The sequence below is a fragment of the Tamandua tetradactyla genome, chromosome 6, assembly GCF_023851605.1.
Source record: "Tamandua tetradactyla isolate mTamTet1 chromosome 6, mTamTet1.pri, whole genome shotgun sequence".
Classification (NCBI taxonomy): Eukaryota; Metazoa; Chordata; class Mammalia; order Pilosa; family Myrmecophagidae; genus Tamandua; species Tamandua tetradactyla.
Window position 1 is genome coordinate 21,694,378 of NC_135332.1, and position 23,871 is coordinate 21,718,248.

The 23,871-nt window shown below is 37.9% G+C and overlaps 1 protein-coding gene and 1 pseudogene across 1 annotated transcript in view; one reads left to right on the forward strand and one right to left on the reverse strand.

The window, feature by feature from the left end:
* The window catches only part of LOC143687258 (uncharacterized), a 100,266-nt gene that overhangs the window by 51,674 nt on the left and 24,721 nt on the right, over window positions 1-23,871 (forward strand). The window lies entirely within an intron of this gene.
* On the reverse strand, window positions 19,114-20,119 carry LOC143685850 (gamma-soluble NSF attachment protein pseudogene; annotated as a pseudogene).

A 23,871-nucleotide genomic window follows, 5' to 3' on the forward strand; every position in this document is an offset into this window, starting at 1 on the left:
TACTTTAGCAACATCCCATATGTTGACATATTTTCAATTTTAATCAGTTCAGAATAGTTTCTTATTTTCCTTTTGAGTTCTTTGTTGACCCATGGAGCTACGTAGAAATGTGTTGCATAGATTCCAGATATTTGGGGATTTTCCGGATATCTTTTGGTTATTGATTTATATTTTAATTCCATGTGGTTAAAAGTCATATATTGCATGACTTGAATCCTTTTACATATATCAAAACCTGTTTTGTGGCCCAGAATATAATCTATTTGATTAAATATTATGTGTTCATTTAAAAAGAATATATATTCTGCTGATCTGGGGTGAAGTTTTTTATATGTCAATTAGGTCAAGTTGGTTGATAGTGTTGCTCAAGTCATCTATATACTTTCCTTATTGACTTTCTATCTACTTGTTCTCTCAATTATTGAGAGGTATTGAAATCTCTAATTGTTGATTTTTTACATTTCTCCTTGCCTTTCTCATTTTCTTTCATATATTTAAAAAAATTTTTTTTTATTGTATAGTATAACATATATATACCAAGCAAAGAAATTAAAGAGCAATAGTTTTCAAAGCACTTTTCAACAAGTAGTTATAGGACAGATCCTAGAGTTTGTCGTGGTCTACCATATGATCCTCTCATATTTTTCCTTCTAGGTGCTCTAGATTATAGGAGGCTAGAAGGCTTAAATATTTTTTTTATAATCACAGTTGACTTTTTTTCTTTCTTTTTTTGTGAAAAATAACATATATACAAAAAAGCTATAAGTTTCAAAGCACAGCACCACAATTAGTTGTAGAACATATTTCAGAGTTTGACATGGGGTACAATTTCACAATTTTAGGTTTTTACTTCTAATTGCTCTAAGATACTGGAGACTAAAAGAGATATCAATTTAATGATTCAGCATTCATATCCTATCTTCTCTGTATAACTCCACCATTACCCTTGATCGTTCCATCCCTCTCTTTAGAAGTGTTTGGGCTATGGCCATTCTAACTTTTTCATATTGGAAGGGTCTGTCACTAATATGGGGTAGGGAGATGGAACTATCTGATGTTTTGGAGAGGCTGGGCTAGGTTTCAGGACTTATCTGGACCAGGGACCCATCTGGAGGTTGTAGGTTTCTGGAAAGTTTCTCTAGTGTATGGAACCCTTGTGGAATCTTATATATTGCCCTAGGTGTTCTTTAGGATTGGCTGGAATGGTCCTGGTTGAGGGTTGGCAGGCTATGATAGGTAGCAAGGTCTACCTGAAGCTTGCATAAGAGCAACCTCCAGAGTAGCCTCTCGACTCTATTTGAACTTTCTCTGCCACTGATACTTTATTAATTACACTTCTTTCCTCCATTTTGGTCATGATGGAATTGTTGATTCCACGGTACCAGATCTGCATTCATCCCTGGGAGTCATCTCCCATGTTGCCAGGGACTTTCACCCCTGGATGTCATATCCCACGTAGTGGGGAGGGCAATGATTTCACTTGCAGAATTGGGCTTAGAGAAACGGAGTCCACATATGAGCAACAAAAGAGGTCCTCCAGAAGTAACTCTTAGGCATACCTATAGGTAGTCTAAGCTTCTCCACTACCTACATAAGCTTCACAAGAGTAAGCCTCATGATCAAGGGCATGACCTATTGATTTGAGTGTCCCTAGAGTTTAACACAGTATCAGGGGATTCCCTGATGGTAAGTTTAATAGTTTCATATTCTTTCTCCCCTCCCTTGGGGGACTTCACCAATACTTTTTGATTATCTGCTTAATATACTCTAGGATATATCCAGGCATTATAAGAATCTATACAGGATTAAAGAACCTCTTCCTTATTCTGGGCTCCCTGTGTTTCAGTTGTTCAAATGAGCTATATAGATAGGTTGAATTAGATTATGTACCACAGGAAATTTCAGTTCCAGATCAAATAAACCTTTCTCCCAATGGTCTCAAAGAGTATGTGTGGTTCTAAAATATAGACACTGTCTTCCTTACAGCTATGTTGTGAATTACTTTAACCTCAAACTGTTTGGCTTCATTCTTATCTCTAAATATCAGGTCATATATATAAAAAAGCCTCTCAAAATCCAGAAATAATAATCATCACTCCAGACTTCATGTGTCTGCTCTAAAAGTTTACAATCTAGGCCCCTGTTTTCTTATAAGCATTTTCTAAATGTGACCGTACCATTGTTGTTCTTTTGTTTCTGGGTTATTTTGTTTCACCAAATGTCCTACATGCTCATTCACATTGTTGCATGCCTCATGACTTTGTTCCTTTTTGTAGCAGCACAACCATCGTTCATAAGTACACACCATCGTTCACCAATCTACTTCTCCATCAGTGCATCCTTCAGCCACCTGCATTCATCAGGCATCATATAGAGGGCCCAAAGTCCACAGTCCATCAACATTCTCAATTTTAGATAATTTCATTGTTCCCAAGAGAAAGAAAACCAGAAAAGCCAAATAGAACATCCAAACCTCCTCTTAATTCTTGTCCCTCCCCCCATTATTTACCTCTGCTGTTGCTGTGGTAGTGCTGATGGTTTCCTTTTGAATATAGCTCATAGCATGCAATAGAAGTTTTCCTCATATATCCTGGACTTAAACACTCTTTGTACAAGAATCATATCTTTGAAGTAATTCTTGCAAGAACTAATTCATATTTCTAGTGTTAATCAGTGGGGCACGTAGGTCTATACAACTCCTTTCAATCTTGGTCATCTTCAATATGGTAATATAGCTTCTAGACCCGCTAAAAAACCACCTTCACTCCTATCTGTTCTCTTACATTGGAGTTCAACCTCATTAACTAACAATTCACCCATCTCTAGCTTCTATGTAGCTCTAAGTCCTCTATATTCTGCATTATAAGCCTCTGGTTATACCTTTATGCTGGTCATAAAAGTGGAATCATACAGTGTCTATCCTTTTGTGTGTCTGGCTAGTTTCACTCAGCATTATGTCCTCAAGGCTCATGCATCTTGTCATGTGCTTCAGGACATCATTTTGTTTTACTGCTGCATAATATTCCATTGTATGTATATACCACATTTTGTTGATCCACTCCTCTGTTGATGGGCATTTGGTTTATTTCCATCTTTTGGCAATTGTGAATAATGCTGCTATGAATATCAGTGTGCAAATGTCTGTTTGTGTCGTTGCTTTCAGCTCTTCTAGGTGTATACCAAGTAGTGCTATTGCTGGGTCATAGGGCAACACAATCTTCCATAGTGGATGCAGCATTATACATTCCCACCGGCAATGCTTAAATGTCCCAGTTTCTCCACATCCTCTCCAAAATTTATAGCTTCCTGTTTGCTTAATAGCAGCCATTCTTTTTTTATTATTATTAATTTAAAAATATTAACTAACACAACATTTAGAAATCATTCCATTCTACATATGCAATCAGTAATTCTTAATATTATCACATAGGTGTATGGTCATCATTTCTTAGTACATATGCATCGATTTAGAGAAAGAAATAGCAAGATAACAGAAAAAGAAAATGATAATATAGAGAGAAAATAAAAATAAAAATAAAAAGTGCAAAAATATATAAGAAAAAAAAACTATAGCTCAGATGCAGCTTCATTCAGTGTTTTAACATAATTACATTACAATTAGGTAGTATTGTGTTGACCATTTTTTTTTTTTTTTAGAAATCATACCATTCTACATATGCAATCAGTAATTCTTAACATCATCACATAGATGCATGATCATCGTTTCTTAGTACATTTGCATCGGTTTAGAAGAACTAGCAATATAACCGAAAAAGATATAGAATGTTAATGTAGAGAAAAAAAAATAAAAGTAATAATAGTAAGAACAAAACAAAACAAAACAAAAACCTATAGCTCGGATGCCGCTTCATTCAGTGTTTTAATATGATTACTTTACAATTAGGTATTATTGTGCTGTCCATTTTTGAGTTTTTGTATCTAGTCCTATTGCACAGTCTGTATCCCATCAGCTTCAATTACCCATTCTCTTACCCTGTTTCTAACTCCTGCTGAACTCTGTTACCAATGACATATTCCAAGTTTATTCTCGAGTGTCGATTCACATCATTGGGACCATACAGTATTTGTCTTTTAGTTTTTGGCTAGACTCACTCAGCATCATGTTCTCTAGGTCCATCCATGTTATTACATGCTTCATACGTTTATCCTGCCTTAAAGCTGCATAATATTCCATCGTATGTATATAACAGTTTGTTTAGCCACTCGTCTGTTGATGGACATTTTGGCTGTTTCTATCTCTTTGCAATTGTAAATAACGCTGCTATAAACATTGGTGTGCAAATGTCTGTTTGAGTTTTTGCCCTTAATTCCTATGAGTAGATTCCCAGCAATGGTATTGCTGGGTCGTATGGCAATTCTATATTCAGCTTTTTGAGGAACCGCCAAACTGCCTTCCACAGTGGTTGCACCATTTGACATTCCCACCAACAGTGGATAAGTGTGCCTCTTTCACCGCATCCTCTCCAGCACTTGTCATTTTCTGTTTTGTTGATAATGGCCATTCTGGTGGGTGTGAGATGATATCTCATTGTGGTTTTGATTTGCATTCCTCTAATGGCCAGGGACATTGAGCATCTTTTCATGTGCCTTTTGGCCATTTGTATTTCCTCCTCTGAGAGGTGTCTATTCAAGTCTTTTTCCCATTTTGTAATTGAGTTGGCTGTCTTTTTGTTGTTGAGTTGAACAATCCGTTTATAAATTCTGGATACTAGACCTTTATCTGATATGTTGTTTCCAAATATTGATTCCCATTGTGTAGGCTGTCTTTGTACTTTCTTGATGAAGTTCTTTGATGCACAAAAGTGTTTAATTTTGAGGAGTTCCCATTTATTTATTTCCTTCTTCAGTGCTCTTGCTTTAGGTGTAAGGTCCATAAAACCGCCTCCAATTGTAAGATTCATAAGATATCTCCCTACATTTTCCTCTAACTGTTTTATGGTCTTAGACCTAATGTTTAGATCTTTGATCCATTTTGAGTTAACTTTTGTGTAGGGTGTGAGAGATGGGTCCTCTTTCATTCTTTTGCATATGGATATCCAGTTCTCTAGGCACCATTTATTGAAGAGACTGTTCTGTCCCAGGTGAGTTGGCTTGACTGCCTTATCAAAGATCAAATGTCCATAGATGAGAGGGTCTATATCTGAGCACTCCATTCGATTCCATTGGTCGATATATCTATCTTTATGCCAATACCATGCTGTTTGGACCACTGTGGCTTCATAATATGCCTTAAAGTCAGGCAGTGTGAGACCTCCAGCTTCGTTTTTTTTCCTCAAGATGTTTTTAGCAATTCGGGGCACCCTGCCCTTCCAGATAAATTTGCTTATTGGTTTTTCTGTTTCTGAAAAATAAGTTGTTGGAATTTTGATTGGTATTGCATTGAATCTGTAAATCAATTTAGGTAGGATTGACATCTTAACTATATTTAGTCTTCCAATCCATGAACACGGTATGCCCTTCCATCTATTTAGGTCTTCTGTGATTTCTTTTAGCAGTTTTTTGTAGTTTTCTTTATATAGGTTTTTTGTCTCTTTAGTTAAATTTATTCCTAGGTATTTTATTCTTTTAGTTGCAATTGTAAACGGGATTCGTTTCTTGATTTCCCCCTCAGCTTGTTCATTGCTAGTGTATAGAGATGCTACAGATTTTTGAATGTTGATCTTGTAACCTGCTACTTTGCTGTACTCATTTATTAGCTCTAGTAGTTTTGTTGTGGATTTTTCCGGGTTTTCGACGTATAGTATCATATCGTCTGCAAACAGTGATAGTTTTACTTGTTCCTTTCCAATTTTGATGCCTTGTATTTCTTTTTCTTGTTTAATTGCTCTGGCTAGAACCTCCAACACAATGTTGAATAATAGTGGTGATAGTGGACATCCTTGTCTTGTTCCTGATCTTAGGGGGAAAGTTTTCAATTTTTCCCCATTGAGAATGATATTAGCTGTGGGTTTTTCATATATTCCCTCTATCATTTTAAGGAAGTTCCCTTGTATTCCTATCCTTTGAAGTGTTTTCAACAGGAAAGGATGTTGAATCTTGTCAGATGCCTTCACTGCATCAATTGAGATGATCATGTGATTTTTCTGCTTTGATTTGTTGATATGGTGTATTACATTAATTGATTTTCTTATGTTGAACCATCCTTGCATACCTGGGATGAATCCTATTTGGTCATGATGAATAATTCTTTTAATGTGTTGTTGGCTACGATTTGCTAGAATTTTGTTGAGTATTTTTGCATCTATATTCATTAGAGAGATCAGCCTGTAGTTTTCTTTTCTTGTAATATCTTTGCCTGGTTTTGGTATGAGGATAATGTTGGCTTCATAGAATGAATTAGGTAGTTTTCCCTCCACTTCGATTTTTTTGAAGAGTTTGAGGAGAGTTGGTACTAATTCTTTCTGGAATGTTTGATAGAATTCACATGTGAAGCCGTCAGGTCCTGGACTTTTCTTTTTAGGAAGCTTTTGAATGACTGATTCAATTTCTTTACTTGTGATTGGTTTGTTGAGGTCATCTATTTCTTCTTGAGTCAAAGTTGGTTGTTCATGTCTTTCCAGGAACCTGTCCATTTCCTCTAAATTGTTGTATTTATTAGCGTAAAGTTGTTCATAGTATCCTGTTATTACCTCCTTTATTTCTGTGACGTCAGTAGTTATGTCTCCTCTTCCATTTCTGATCTTATTTATTTGCATCCTCTCTCTTCTTCTTTTTGTCAATCTTGATAAGGGCCCATCAATCTTATTGATTTTCTCATAGAACCAACTTCTGGTCTTATTGATTTTCTCTATTGTTTTCAATTTCATTTATTTGTGCTCTAATCTTTGTTATTTCTTTGCTTTTGCTTGCTTTGGGATTATCTTGCTGTTCTTTCTCCAGTTCTTCCAAATGGATAGTTAATTCCTGAATTTTTGCCTTTTCTTCTTTTCTGATATAGGCATTTAGAGCAATAAATTTCCCTCTTAGCACTGCGTTTGCTGCATCCCATAAGTTTTTATAGGTTGTGTTTTCATTTTCATTCACCTCGAGGTATTTGCTAATTTCTCTAGCAATTTCTTCTTTGACCCACTCATTGTTTAGGAGTGTGTTGTTGAGCCTCCACGTATTTGTGAATTTTCTGGCACTCCGCCTATTATTGATTTCCAACTTCATTCCTTTATGATCCGAGAAAGTGTTGTGTATGATTTCAATCTTTTTAAATTTGTTAAGACTTGCTTTGTGACCCAGCATATGGTCTATCTTTGAGAATGATCCATGAGCACTTGAGAAAAAGGTGTATCCTGCTGTTGTGGAATGTAATGTCCTATAAATGTCTGTTAAGTCTAGCTCATTTATAGTAATATTCAGATTCTCTATTTCTTTATTGATCCTCTGTCTAGATGTTCTGTCCATTGATGAGAGTGGTGAATTGAAGTCTCCAACTATTATGGTATATGAGTCTATTTCCCTTTTCAGTGTTTGCAGTGTATTCCTCACGTATTTTGGGGCATTCTGGTTCGGTGCGTAAATATTTATGATTGTTATGTCTTCTTGTTTAATTGTTCCTTTTATTAGTATATAGTGTCCTTCTTTGTCTCTTTTAACTGTTTTACATTTGAAGTCTAATTTGTTGGATATTAGTATAGCCACTCCTGCTCTTCTCTGGTTGTTATTTGCATGAAATGTCTTTTCCCAACCTTTCACTTTCAACCTATGTTTATCTTTGGGTCTAAGATGTGTTTCCTGTAGACAGCATATAGAAGGATCCTGTTTTTTAATCCATTCTGCCAATCTATGTCTTTTGATTGGGGAATTCAGTCCATTGACATTTAGTGTTATTGCTGTTTGGATAATATTTTCCTCTAACATTTTACCTTTTGTATTATATATATCATATCTGATTTTCCTTCTTTCTACACTCTTCTCCATACCTCCCTCTTCTGTCTTTTTGTATCTGACTCTAGTGCTCCCTTTAGTATTTCTTGCAGAGCTGGTCTCTTGGTCACAAATTCTCTCAGTGACTTTTTGTCTGAGAATGTTTTAATTTCTCCCTCACTTTTGAAGGATAATTTTGCTGGATATAGGAGTCTTGGTTGGCAGTTTTTCTCTTTTAGTAATTTAAATATATCATCCCACTGTCTTCTAGCTTCCATGGTTTCTGCTGAGAAATCTACACATAATCTTATTGGGTTTCCCTTGTATGTGATGGATTGTTTTTCTCTTGCTGCTTTCAAGATCCTCTCTTTCTCTTTGACCTCTGGCATTCTAACTAGTAAGTGTCTTGGAGAACGCCTATTTGGGTCTAATCTTTTTGGGGTGCGCTGCACTTCTTGGATTTGTAATTTTAGGTCTTTCATAAGAGTTTTTTTTTCAGTGATAATTTCTTCCATTAGTTTTTCTCCTCCTTTTCCCTTCTCTTCTCCTTCTGGGACACCCACAACACGTATATTTGTGCGGTTCATATTGTCCTTGAGTTCCCAGATACCCTGTTCAAATTTTTCCATTCCTTTCCCGATAGTTTCTGTTTCTTTTTGGAATTCAGATGTTCCATCCTCCAAATCACTAATTCTATCTTCTGTCTCTTTAAATCTATCATTGTAGGTATCCATTATTTTTTCCATCTTTGCTACTTTATCCTTCACTTCCATAAGTTCTGTGATTTGTTTTTTCAGTTTTTCTATTTCTTCTTTATGTTCAGCCCGTGTCCTCTTCATGTCCTCCCTCAATTTATCGATTTCATTTTTGAAGAGGTTTTCCATTTCTGTTCGTATATTCAGCATTAGTTGTCTCAGCTCTTGTATCTCATTTGAGCTATTGGTTTGTTCCTTTGGGCCATATTCTCAATCTTTTGAGCGTGGACAGTTATCTTTTGCTGCTGGCGTCTGGGCATTTAGTCAGATTTCTCTGGGTGTCGGACCCAGCAAGGTTGTAAGATTTTTCTGTGAAATCTCTGGGATCTGTTTTTCTTATCTTGCCCAGTAGGTGGCGCACGTGGCACACGTTTGTCTCAAGTGTTTGGAATGGGTCCCCCCCCAGTCACCGATCTCCGCGGCCTGGGGATTTCCGATCCAATTCTCTCCGTTGGTTCAGGGGCCGCGTGTGGTGGGGGCGTCAGCTGCTACGGCTTGAAGGGACCCTGTGGCTGGTCGCCGGCCACAGCGGGTCTGGGGAATTCCCCACTGGACCAGGAAGTCTCCCGCAGGGGTGGGGGGGGGCCACTGCGGCTTGGATAGCCCTCTGATCTGAGACTCGTAGCCGCAGACTCGAAGCCGAGACTCGAAGCCGCCTGCAAAAGAGGGGCGCCGGCCGCCTCGGCTTGGGAAACTTGCCTCTCCGAGACTCTCAGCCGGCCCGGGAAGGAGGGAGGGAGTAGCTCCGACCGCCGCAGCTGCCGCTGATCGGGAAATCGCGTGCAGCTCGGGGATCTCACCACAGCCGAGTCTCGCAGTCAGACTAGCCAGTCCAGACTTTGGATAGCCCTCTGATCCGAGACTCGTAGCCGCGGACTCGAAGCCAAGACTCGAAGCCGCCCGCAAAAGAGGGGCGCCGGCCGCCTCGACTTGGGAAACTTGCCTCTCCGAGACTCTCAGCCGGCCCGGGAAGGAGGGAGGGACTAGCTCCGACTGCCGCAGCTGCCGCTGCTCGGGAAGTCGCACGCCGCTCGGGAATCTCACCGCAGCCGAGTCTCGCAGTCAGACTAGCCAGTCCAGACTGGGTTACGCTGTGTGTCCATTCCCTGCCATAGCCCCAGGAGTTGTTCTGCACTGTTTCTGTTCACCTATTAGTTGATTTGGAGTCGGAGGAACTAAGACGCACGTACCTTACTAAGCCACCATCTTGGAACCCTCAATAGCAGCCATTCTTATAGGTATAAGGGGGTATCTCATTGTAGTCTTGATCTGCATTTCCCTTATAGCCAATGAAAATGAGCATCTCTTCATTGCTTTTGAGCCATCTGTATTTTCTTTTCAGAAGAATGCTTATTCATATCTTTAGCCCATTTTATAATTGGGTGGTTTAATTCTTTTGTTGTTGAGTTGTATGATTTCTTTGTATATACAGGAAATCAAACCTTTGTTCAATACATGATATTCAAATATTTTCTCCCTTTGAGTTGGCTGTCTCTTTACCTTTTTGACAAAGTCTTTTGAGGTGCAGAAGCATTTGATTTTGAGGAGTCCCCTTTTATCTATTTTTTCTTTTGTTGCTTGTGTGCTTTGGGTATAAAATTAGGAAGCTACCTCCTATTACTAGGTCTTGAAGATGTTTCCCTTCATTTTCTTCTAGAAACTTTATGGTGCTAGTTCTTATATTTAGGTGTTTGATCCACTTTGAGTTAATTTTTGTGTCGGGTGTAAGATAGGGATCTTCTTTCATTCTTTTGGCTATTGATATCCAGTTCTTCTAAGCCCAATTATTGAAAAGATTATTTTGTCCCAGTTCAGAGAATTTGGGGGCCTTATTGAAAATCAGTTGACCATAGATTTGGTGGTCTATTTCTGCACTCTTGATTCAATTCCATTGACCAATGCTTCTGTCTTTGTGCCAGAACCATGCTGTTTTGACCACTGTGGCTTTATAATAGGTCTTAAAGTCAGGAAATGTTAATCCTCCACTTCGTTCTTCTTTTTTACGATGCTTTTCACTATTCAGGAAATGCAAGGATGGTTCAACACAAGAAACTCAATTAATGTAATTAAGTTTTCCCTTTCCCTTCCAGATGAGTTTGGCAATTAACTTTTCCAAATCTTCCAAATAGGTTGTTGGCATTTTGATTGGTACTGTGTTGAATCTGTAGATCAATTTGGGGAGAATTGACAACTTTACTATATTCAACCTTCCTATCCATGAGTAGGGAATGTCTTTCTACCTATTTAGATCTCCTTTGATTTCTCTTAGCAATATTATGTAGTTTTCTGTGTACAAGTTCTTTACATCCCTAGTTAAGTTCATTCCTAAGTACTTGATTCTTTTAGTTGCTATTTTGAATGGAATTTTTCCTTAACTGACTCCTCAGCTAGGTCATTGCTTGGGTATAGAAATGTTACTGATTTTTGCTCATTAATTTTATATCCTGCCACCTTGCTAAATTTGTTTATTAGCTCAAGTAACTTTGCTGTAGATTCCTCAGGATTTTCCAAGTATAGTATCATATCTACAAATAATGAGAGTTTTACTTCTTCCTTTCCAATTTGCATGCCTTTTATTTCTTTGTCCTGCCTGATTGCTCTAGCTAGAACTTCTAGTACAATGTTGAATAAGAGTGGTGACAGTGGGCATCCTTGTCTCGTTCCTAATCTTACAGGGAAAGCTTTCAATCTCTCTTCATTGAATACGATGCTGACTATCGGTTTTTCATATATTCCCTTTATCATATTGAGGTAGTTACCTTTGATTCCTATCTTTTGACATGTTTTTATCAGAAAAGAATGCTGAATTTTGTCGAATGCCTTTTCAGCGTCAGTCAAGATTATCATTTTATTTTTCCCTTTCAATTTTTTAATGTGCCGTATTACATTCATTGATTTTCTTGTGTTGACACAGTCTTGGATTCTGTTATAAACCCCACTTGGTCATGGAGTAATTCTTTTAATGTATTGTTGAACTCAATTTGCTAATATTTTATTGAGAATTTTTGCATCTGTGTTCATTAGGAAGATTGGCCTGTAGTTTTTCCTTTCTTATAGCATCTTTATCCCATTTTGATATTAAAATGATATTAGCTTCATAAAATGAGTTAGGTAGAGTTCCTTTTTCCTCCAGTTTTTGGAATGCTTGATAAAATTTCCCTGTGAAGCCATATGGCCCTGGGCTTTTCTTTGTAGACAGATTTTTGATGACTGATTGAATGTCTTTACTTGTGATTGGTTTGTTGAGATCTTCTGTTTCTTCCAGAGTCAGTGTAGCTTGTTTGTGTGTCTCCAGGAATTTGTCCATTTCATCTAAGTTGTCTAGTTTGGTGGTGTATAGTTGTTCATAGTATCCTCTTATGATTTCTTTTATTTCTTCAGGGTCTGTGGTAATGCATCCCTTCTCATTTGTGATTTTGTTTATTTGCATCCTCTGTCTTTTTCTTTGTCAGTCTTGCTATGGCCCATCAATTTTATTGATTTTTTCAAAGAACCAACTTTTGATTTTATTGATTCTTTCTGTTGTTCTTTTGTTCTCCCATTCACTGTCTCTGCTTTAATCTTTATTATTTCTTTTCTTCTATTTACTTTGGCATTAGTTTGCTGTTTTTTCTCAAGTTCCTCCAGGGGTGCTATTAAGTCCTCGATTTTTGCTCTCTTGTTTTTTAGTACAGGCATTTAGGGCAATAAATTTCCCTCTCAGCACAGCCTTTGCCACATTCCATAAGTTTTGGTAAGTTGTATTCTCATTTTCATTTATCTCCAGATAGCTTCTGATTTCTCTGGTGATTTCTTCCTTGACCCACTGGTTGTTAAAGAGTGTGTTATTTAATCTCCATATATTTGTGAATGTTCTCGTTCTTTGGTAGTTTTTGAAATCCAGCTTCATGCCATTGTGATCAGAGAAAGTGCCTTGAATAATTTCAATGTTCTTAAATTAAAAAGACCTGTTTTGTGCCCCAGCATATGATCTATCCTGGGGAATGTTCCATGAGTACTAGAGAAGAATGTATATCCTTGTGCTTTGGGGTGCAGTGACCTATATATACCTAGTAAGTCCAATTCATTTATCAAGTTATTCAGCTTCTCTATTTCCTTGTTGATCTTCTGTCTGGTTGTTCTATCTATAGAGGAGAGTGGTGTATTGAAGTCTCCTACAATTATTGTTGAAACATCTATCGCTCCCTCCTGTTTTGCCAATGTCTGTCTCGTGTACTTTGGAGCTCCTTGATTGGGAGCATTAACATTTATGATTGTTATATCTTCTTGATGAATTGACCATTTAATTGGTATATAGTGTCCTTCTTTATCTCCTATGATGTCTTTACATTTAAAGTCTATTTTGTCCAATATTAGAATAGCTACTCCTGCTTTCTTTTGGTTACAACTTGTGTGGGAAATCTTTTTCCATACTTTAACTTTCAATCTATTTGTATCCTTATGTCTAAGATGAGTCTCTTGTAAGCAGCATATAGCTGTATTCTGCCAATCTATCTTTTAATTGGTAAGTTTAGTTGTCATGGTTAGGGACAGGTGTCAACTTGGCCAAGTTGTGGTACCTGTTCATCTGATTGGGCAAGCGCTGGCCTGTCTGTTGCAATGAGGACATTTCATAGGATTAGGTCATGATCACGTTAGCTACATCCACAGCTGATTCCATTTGTAATCAGCCAAAGGGGAGTGTCTTCTGCAATTAGTGATGCTAAATGCAATCATGGGAAGCCTTTTAAGGAGGACTCAGAGGAGACAGGTTGCATTCCTGCTTTGGCTGGTGAGCCTCTCCTGTGGAGTTCATCCAGGCCATCCATTGGAGTCATCGGCTTCGCAGCCTGCCCTGTGGATTTTGGACTCTGCATTCCTACGGTCACGTGAGACACTTTCATAAATTTTATATTTGCAAGTGTTCCCTGTTGATTCTGTTTCTCTAGAGAACCCTAACTAATACCTTAGTCCATTAACATTCAAAGTTATTACTGAAAAGGCATTTCTTGAATCCACCATCTTATCCTTTTTATTTTATTTGTCAGATCTATATATTCTTTTCCTTCTTTCCCTTTGTATTCTTTAAGTTACCCTTAGTGGTACTCTTCAATTCTGTGCCTTCCTTCAGACCTCCTTCTCCTGCCTTTTTTTTTTTTTTCAGCCAGCAGAACTCCTTTTAGTATTTCTTGTAGGGCCAGTCTCTTGTTGACAAATTCTTTCAGGACTTCTTTGTCTGTGAAAACTTTAATCTCTCCCTCAGTTTTGAAGGACAGTTTGGCTGGGTACAGAATTCTTGGCTAGAAGTCTTTCTCTTTCAGGATCTTGAATGTATCATACCACTGCCTGCTCACCTCCAGGGTGCTGGTTGGGTAGTCTGAAGTCAGTCTTATTTCCGCTTTCAGGATTTTCTCCTTCTCTTCAACGTTTGACAGACTGATTAGTGTGTGTCTTGGGGAAGGCCTATTTGGATTTATTCTGTTTGGAGTTCATTGGGCTTCTTTGACTTGCATATTTATGTCCTTTATGAGGGCTGGGAAGTTTTATATCCTCAACTACTCTTCCTAGCCCTTTACTCCTCTCTTCTACTTCCAGGACACTAATGATTTTTATATTGTGCACTTTGTTTTGCCTGTCATTTCCCTGAGATCCAATTCAACTTTTCCTGTCTTTTTTGCCATTTGCTGTTTTGAGTCTTCGAAGTCAGTTCTCCTGTCCTCTATATCACTTATTCATTCTTCTGTCTCTTCAAATTTGGTGTTGTGTGCCTCTAGTATGTTTTTTATTTGGTCAGCAGACTCTTTAATCTCTGTGATATCTGGTATTTTTCCATTTAGTTTTTCAAATTCCTCTTTATGCTCTTCTACTGTCTTCTTGATCTCTTTTATATCAATTGCTATCCCACTTATTTTATTAAGTAGAGTTGTATGAACATCTTTGATTAGTTGTTCCAATGTCTGTGTCTCCTCTGGTGTTTTAATGTGGTCATTCGGCTGGGCTATAGCTGTCTGCATTGTAATATGCTTAGTGATCTTCTGCTGTCTTTGTGGCATGTAAATATCTTGATTGATTTACTTTGGGAGTTGATTTCTTTCAGTAGTCTAAGGCCCTGTATTTGTGGGATGGTTGTATAGCAGGGAGCAGGGTACAGGGTGGGGCACACAGTGTTGTGATTTGTTTCAGGGCAGGTATAGGCACAAGTTGGGGATGTTGTGCTGATGCTTGTGAATGTGGGCACCCAACAGCCAGGGAGGATGCAGCTCTGCGGGTGCACCAGTTTGGGGTGCGTAACCCTGGTGTATGCTTGTCTAAGGCATGGAGCCCTCTGTGTGCATACATAGAGCGGTGGCAGCAGGTCGAGATTATGCCTTCATGGATTGGGGGCAGATGTGACCTGGCTGTGCAGGTCAGCACTTTCTCCGACCTGGGAAGTGTGGCTGAGGGCCATGCATATGTGCGGTTCTAGGAGTGCTGTAAAGTGCAGTTCCCAGAGCTAAATGATGTGACTGGGGCCCATGTGCATGCATGGGCCTAGCAGTGCCATAAACTGATGCACAGAGCTCAGGGGGGTCTGGGTGAGGCTATGTGACACTATGGGCAGTGGGCAGAGGTAGCCTGGGTATGGAGGTTAGTTCCTGCAGCCTTTATGCGATGGCAACAGCCTGCAGGGAAGAGGGAGGGGGAGATAGTGCTCGGGAGGGTTGTAGGAGAGGTGGGTTGGGATGGTCTTCTGGTGGGTTGGGAGGTAGGTACATGCACTGGGGGTGCCTGGAGCACAGGGAATGGGAGCAGGTGACCAGGTTCAGGTTGCATGGGGTGTGGGATGAGTTTCCGGTCATGGGGCTGCACTGGTGGGGTCGCGCACCTAAGGAATGCGGCCTGACTTATTTCCTAGTACCTGGCTCCTGTCCGTGCACTCCGTGGGCTCTATGCCTCTGCACCAGGCTCCAGCTTTCTGCCTATCATTTCCTCGGCCTCTGCAACCAGGGTGCCCTATGAGGTACAGAAGGCTCTCCCAGGTCAGTCGCACTCCTGAATCGCTGCCTCAGTCACCCTCCTGTCCTTTTCTCTAGCTTTTCCGTGGAGTAGGGTTAATCTCAAGCTACTCTATTCAGCCATCTTCCCAAAAGTCCCCTCATTTATTTTTAATTGTGATAACATACATGTAACATAAAAACCACTTAAACCATTTTAAGAGGACAATTCTGTGACATTTCCTTGTAACTTTTACCACTGTCTATTTCCAGACTATATTCACCAACCCAAACAAAACTCATAACCAGTTAGCAGTAACTCACAGGTCCCCCCTCCCTCCCTCCACTACTGGTCACCACTACTGGGCTTTCTGTCTCTATGTATTTGCTTATTCTAAGTATTTTATATAACAGAAATCATATAGTATTTATCCTTCTGTTTCTGGCTTATTTGGGTCAACATGATGTCCTCAAGATCCATTCATGTTGTTGTAGCATGTGCCAGCACTTTGTTTCTTTTTATGCCTAATTAATATTCCATTGCATGAATATACCACATTTTGTTTATTCATCCGTCTGTTAATGGACACTTCCATTGCTTCCACCTTTTGACTATTGTGAATAATGCTGCTGTAGACACTGGTGTACAAATATCTGTCTGAACCCTCCTTCCAGGTCTTTCAGATATATACCTAATAGTGGGATTGCCAGGTCTTATGGAAATTCTACATTTAGCTTCCGAGGAACTGACAAACTGTCTTCCACATAGGCTGCACCATTTTACATTGCCACCAGCAGTGAATAAGTGTTCCTTTTCCTCCACATCCTCGCCACCACTTTTAGTTTTTGTTTGTTTGTTTTTGGCATGGGCAGCCTCTGAGAATCGAAGAGTTTTTAATAATTGTCTTTTTATTATTGAATTGTAGTGGATCTTTTATATTCTAGATATTAAACCCTTATCAGATAATGGTTTCCAAATATTTTCTCCCATTCTGTTAGTTGTCTTTTTACTTTGTTTATAATGTCCTTTGATATACAAAAGTTTTAAATTTCAACGAAGTTCATTTTATCTGTATTTTCTTTTGTTGCGTATGCTTTTATGTAAAATCTAAAACTCCATGATTATTTCAAGGTCCTGAAGGTATTCCCATGTGTTTTCTTGTAAGAGTGTTATAATATTAGCTCTTATGTTTAATTCATTAATCAATTTTCATATATGGTGATAGGTATAGGGGTGCACATCATTCTTTTGCATGTAGATTTCCAGTTGCTCCAGCACCATTTGTTGAAGAGTCTGTTCCTTCTCCACTGAATGAACTTAGCACTTATCGAATCAGTTGGCCGTAGATGTGTGGATTCATCTCACTTGTATTCCATTGGTCTATATGCCTATCCTTATGCTAGTACCACACTGTTTTAATTTCTGTAGCTTTGTAGTAAGTTTTGAAGTAAAGATTTGTGGGATTACACTGTTTTAATTACCATAGCTTTGTAATAAGTTTTGAAGCCAGGAAGTGTGTGGCTTCCAACTTTGTTCTTCTTTTTCAAGATGATTTTAGCTATTCAGAGCCCATCCATTTCCATGTGAATTTGAGCATCAACTTTTCTATTTTTGTTTTTTTTAAAAAAAAAGCTGCTGAATTTTGATAGGGATTGCATTGAATTTGTAGGTCACTTTAGGCAGTATTGTTCTCTTAACAAAATTAAGTCCTGTTCTCCCATCCATGAACATGGGATGTCTTTCCATTTATGTAGATTTTCTTATAATTTCTTCAGCAGTGCTTAGCAGTTTTCAGTTTTTAAGTCTTTCACCTCCTTATTTAAATTTAATCCTTGGTACTATATTCTTTTGATGCTATAGTAAATGGAATTGCTTTCTTAATTTCCATTTCATATTGTTTTTTTTATGTATCTCCCTATATATGTATATGTATATCTATATCTTTAGCTATACATACACACAGAGGCAGATATGTGATATGTCTATCATAAAGAATTTTGCCCACAACATTTCTGTTTGTTTTGCTTTTTAGGGGGTACATGGGCTGAGAATCAAACCCAGTTCGACCACTGAAACACCTGCCATTTCATATTGTTCATTATCATTACTTTTGTATGGAAACCCAACTTATTTTACATGTTCATCTAGTACCCTGCAACTTTGCTAAATTATTTTTTATTAGTTCTAGTAACTCTCTTGTAGATTTTATGAGGTTTTCTATGTGTAAGATCATATTTTCTGTGAATAGGAATAACTTGGCTCCTACTTTCTGATTTGGTGATCTTTTATTTCTTTCCTTGCCTGATTTCTTTGGCTGGAACTTCAAGTACAATGTTGATTAACAGTGGTGGCAGCAGATATCCTTGTCTTGTTCTTCTTTTTAACTTTTTTATTGTAAAATATAACATATATACAAAACAAAAAAGAAAAAAGCAATAATCTTCAAAACACACTTCACCAAGCAGCTACAGAACAGATCCCAGAGTTTGTCATGTGCTACCATTCCATCATCTCAGATTTTCCCTTCTAGCTGCTCCAAAACATTGAAGGTTAGAAGGAATATTAATATTGTGATTCAGCAGTCATACTCATTTGTTAAATCCCATTTTCTCTGATATACCTCTTCTCTCTCCTTTAATCCCTCTCCCAATCTATAGAGATCTTTGAGGAATGCCTGTTCCAACTCTTTCATGTTGAGAAGGGATGGCCGCACTAAAGGACAGGGCAATGCAATCAATTGATAATCCTGGAGAGGCTGGTCCCTCTGGGTTTCAGGACTTATCTGCCTTGTCTTGTTCTTGATCTTAGGGGGAAAGCCTTCAGTCTTTCACATTGAGTATGGTATTTGTTGTGGGTTTTTTGTTAATGCCCTTTATCATATTGAGAAATTCCCTTCTACTCCTAGTTTTCTGAGTGTTTTTTTTTAACCTTAATTGCATCCTTTATTGGGCTAAAATAGTATTGTAAAGCTCATAATATCTTTCTATCCCAATTTCATTCCTGAAAAGATTTAATAATTTAAATGGAGGATACATTTCTTTTTCAAAACAAAGCAAAAATTTTAAAATGCTAATTTTTTACCAGCACACTTGACTTTTAGCAGCAATTATTAAATAAAACAAAAAGGGGATGGTGTGACAGCGGCTCAGTGGCAGAATTCTTGCCTGCTATGCCAGAGACCCGGGTTTGATTTCCGGAGCCTGCCCATGTGGAAAAAACCAGGAAATTCCTTAGCAATAAGATTCCAAGAGAGAAGAATATCTATGCCTACTGTCCCATTTATTTAGAATGTAATTTGTCTAGCATTTGTCTCACAAACTTAAAATCAACTTATTAAACAAGGATGGTATATTTTCTGTTAATTCCTTCTGTTGTCATAGAAAAGCATTATCATGGAGAGAATAAAGGGCTTTACAGGTAGTGAATACAGATAAGTAGGCTTTAGGAAAACAGTAACTAAGAATGACAGACTTTATCAGCATTCAAAACATGACTGCAGTGACTTATGGAATACCTCAACCATGATCTGAATCCATGAAGTGGCAAGTCAGAAAGCTTCCTTTCTTTTTCCTTCTTTTCCCCTTTGCAAAAGCAGAACACTAACATAGCCCTCCTGAGCACTCATCTTCCTCTTCATCAGCAGCTGTGGTGGGGACGCCATCAAGCTTGGCCTGTGGTGTTGCTGGTGATTTCTTCTTGACTCCACCTCCTGGAACCACCAAGCTTAGGCCCAGTTTAACATAATCATTGTGCATATACTTGAAAAGGGGGGAGTTGCAGACCTCTGACACCTGATCTTGATCTTGCTGGTCCTAGCCTTCAAGAAGTTGTTCTAGTACAGCACAGTTTTCACTTCCAGTGAATCCTGCTATGCTATGGCTCTCCCTGATACATCTTTCTGCAGCCATGTAGTCATTTCTGTGAAGATGGACTAAAACTTGCCCAGCTGTCTTCTTATAACAAGTTGGATAATACTCAATTTCCTTATAAATATTTTTTTCTTTCTGACTAGAGTGCCACCTCATCAAACCTGTGTTCTCTTACTAGTAGTCTTGAGGCTTTTCCTAGTAATTCAACTGCTTGTCATAAGCATTCCTTATTCTCAAACACATTAGCTGTCTGTTGATATAACTGTACAGCCTTTTCTGGATCTACATTCTCTATAAGCTTTCCAGCTTGTTCCAAAGCCATGACTGCTATGTCAAGAGTGCCATTTTCTAGATACATCATGCTCGCTTTCTCAAACAACTGAATGTCCTTTCATAGTTTTTGCTTCTCCTTCAACATCATACCAGCTTGTTCATTAGTTTTGACAGCATGTAAAAGGCCCCTGCTATTCTCATGTGCAACAGCTTCTCTCAGGCAGGCATCTTTTGCTTGCTCAAAGTGTTTGGCATTTTTAAAAGCAACTGCTACTTTTCCATATTCAGAAGCAGCACTGCCATAATCTGGCTTCCATTTTTAAAAATCAGTTTCAAGTATTTCTCGGCCTTGGCCAGATGCTCCAGCCCCTTGTTTATCTTTTGTGCAGCCATTGCCACAGAGCGACCTAGTTTTCTGAATGTTTTTATCATGAAAGTGTGTTGGATTTTGTCAAGTGACTTTTCTGTGTCAATTGAGAATATGATACGGTGTTTTTCCCCCCTTCATTCTATTAATGTAGTGTATTACATTGATTTTCTTATCTTAAGCCATCCTTGCATTCCTGGACTAAACCCCACTTGGCCTTGGTGTATAATCCTTTTGATGTACTGTTTGTACATCAAACAGTACATATAGAATATATTGGTCTGTAATTTTCTTTTCTTATGCTATCTTTATCTGACTTTGGTATCAACACAAATACATCCAGTCTACACTTTTCTTTCTTTCATTTTTTTTATTACTGACTCAATCTCTTTACTTATTAAAAGTCTGTTGAGGTTTTCTATTTCTTCTTGTACTAAATTAGATAACTTGAATGTTTCTAAGAATTTGTTCAATTCACCTCAGTTTTCTAATTTTTGGCATATAATTGTTTATAGTACCCTCATAAAATCCTTTTTATTTCTGTAAGGTTGGTAGTAATGTCCCCACTTTCATTCGTGATTTTAGTTATTTGTATCCTCTCTTTTTCTTTGTCTGTCTGGTTAAAGGTTTGTCAATTTTATTGATTTTTTAAAATTTTTAGGGTTTTTTATTCTATTATTTTCTATTCTCTATTTCATTTATCTCTGCTCTCATCTTTAACTATTGACTTCCTTCTGCTAACTTTGGATTTAGTTTTCTCTTCTTCTTCCATTTTCTTTAGGTGTGAAGTTAGGTTATTGATTTGTGGTCTTCTTTTTTAAGGTAGGCATTTAGAGCTATAAATTTCCCTCTGACTATGGTCTTTGCTGCATCCTAGAGGTTTAGGCATGTTGTGTTTTGTTTTCATTCACCTGAAGATATTTCCTAATGTCCTTTGTGATTTCCTTTTTAACCCATTTGTTGTTTTAATAGTGTGTTGTTTAATTTCCACGTATTTGTAACTTTCCCAATTTTCCTTCTGTTATTGATTTCTAACTTCATTCTATTGTGGACCAAGAATATATATATGATTTCATATTTTAAAATTTATTAAGATATGATCTGTGGCCTAACATGTGGTCTATCCTGGAAAATGTTCTATATGCATTTGAGAAGAATGTGTATTCTGCTCTTGTTTGGTGGAATGTTCTATATATGCCCATTAGGTCTAATTGGTTAACAGTGCTGTTGAAGTGCTCTATTTCTTTATTGCTCTTCCATTTATTCTATCACTATTGAGAGTATTGTATTGAAGTCTCCAACTATTATTGTAGGACTCTCTTTTTCACTCTTCAATTCTGTTAATTTTTCTTTCATGTATGTGGGGGCTCTGATGTGTGGTTCATATATATTTATAATCATAAAATCTTCTTGCTGAATTGAACCTTTTCTCAATATAAGATACCCTACTTTGTCTCCTGTAATCTTTTTTTTATTTAAAGACTATTTTGTCTCAGAATAATATAGCAAATCCAGCTCTGTTTTGATTTTGAAAAGAATATCTTTTTCTATCCTTTTATTTTCAACCTTTTTGTGTTTCGTACCTGAAGTGAATTTCTTCTGGACAGCATTACATGGATCATGCTTTTTCATCCAATCTGCCAATCTCTGCCTTTTAGAAGGGGAGTTTAATCCATTAGCAATTAAGGTTATTACCTGAAGTTATTACCTAACTGAAAAGGAAGGATTTATTTCTGCCATTTAGCTATATATTTTCTGTATATCTTGTATGTTTGCTTTTTTTTTTTTTAATTTATTTTTTGTTCATGAGCCCACATTTTTCCCTGTAACCAGGAGGCCTACCTGATAGTAACTCACTGGTACAGTCAAGCACCCAGAGAGCTGCCTTTTCTTTCTTGCTTGCTTTCTTGCTTTCTCTCTCTCTCTCTCCCTCTCTCTCTCTCTCTCTCTCTCTCTCTCTTTCTTTCTTTCATGCTCTCTTCCTTCCTTCCTTCCTTCCTTCCTTCCTTCCTTCCTTCCTTCCTCCCTCCCTCCCTCCCTCCCTCCCTCCCTCCCTCCCTTCCTCCCTTCCTCCCTCCTTCCTTCATCCTTTCTTCCCGACCTCCTGCTTCTCCTGCCCCTTCTCTGGGCCTCAATTATTCTCACTAAAGTTGGTCCCTAAGTCCTTAGGGTCCCAGCTTTATGAGACACTGGGATGGGGGTCCCTGGGTCAAGCCCTGAATCTCAGTTCAATTGTTGCCTCTTTGGGGAAGTTTGCCCTAATCCCCTCACCCCGAGCTTGCCCAAGTCACCCTAGTATCTGATCCCTCAACACCCCAACTTCTCCTTCATCACATACATTGTCCCGGCATTTATAGCTGTCTTTGCGATAACTTTCTCTCTTTTTTTGACAAGTTTTCTTTCTCTTTGATTATGTAGTAAATACACAACTCTGCTCATTGCAAAGAAAAATGATTACTTTATGTGTGTGTCCTTGGGTGTCTTTCCGTGTTGGGTGCATTTCTTTCTACTGTTTATGGGTATGTCTCTGTGTATTAGATGTTTGTGTGAGCCTCTTTTTAAGTAGAATCTTTGTTATGAATGGTCAATGGTAAAAATCTGAAACATGGAAGCTGTTGCTTGTGAAGTCATTTACATACTCTAACTGCAGACGTGTAGCATCTAGTTCATTGCTATAGATCTATGCAGATTTTCTTCCCAGGCCGTATGATTTGGAGTTCACTCTCTTTACCAGAGTCATAATATTGAATGCATACTATGTCTATCCTTTTGTTCCTGGCTTATTTCACTCCGAATTATATCCTCTAGGTTCATTCATGTTGTCCTATGTTTCAGGACCTCATTTCATCTTACTGCTACATAATATTCAATAGTGTGTATATGCCCCGTTTTGTTTTTCCACTCATCGGTTGATGGGCACTTGGATTGTTTCTGTCATCTGGCAGTTATGCATAATGCCAGTATGAACATCAGTGTACAAATGCCTGTTTGTGTCACTGCTCTCAGCTCCTCTGTGTATATACCAGAGAGCAGTATTGACGGGTCACAGGGCAAATCTATATTTAGTTTTCTAAGAAACTGCCAAATTGTTTTCCACATTGAAGGAACCATAGCAGTGAATACGTGTTCCAGTTTCTCCTTGTCCTCTCCAACATTTTTATTTTCCTGTTTGCTTAATAGCAGTCATTCTTACAGATGTGAGGTAATATTCATTGTAGTTTTGATTTGCATTTCCCTTATAACTAATGAAGATGCACATTTTTCATGTGCTTTTTAACAATTTTTATTTGCTGTTCAGAAAAAATGTCTATTCATATCTTTTGCCCAGTTTATTATTGGGTTGTTTGTCCTTTTGTAGTTGAGTTGTATAATTTCTTTATATACGTAGTATATCAGACCTTCATCTGATATATGGTTACCAAATATTTTTTTCCATTTAGTTGGCTGCCTCGTTACCTTTTGACAAACTCTTTTAAGGTACAAAAGCTTTTGATTCTGAGAAATTCCCATTTATCTATTTTTTCTCTCATTGTTTGTGCTTTGCTGTAAAGTTCAAGAAGCTACCTCATACCTCTAGGTCTTGAACATGTTTCCCTAAATTTTATTCTAGGATTTTATGGTACTGGCTCTCATATTTAGGTCTTTGGCCCATTTTGAATTAATTTTGTATAGGGGTTAAGATAGGGTCCTCTGAATATGCAACTATGTGATAATATTGTGAATTACTAATTATATATGTAGAACGGAATGATCATATGTTAAGAATGTTTGTTTGTTG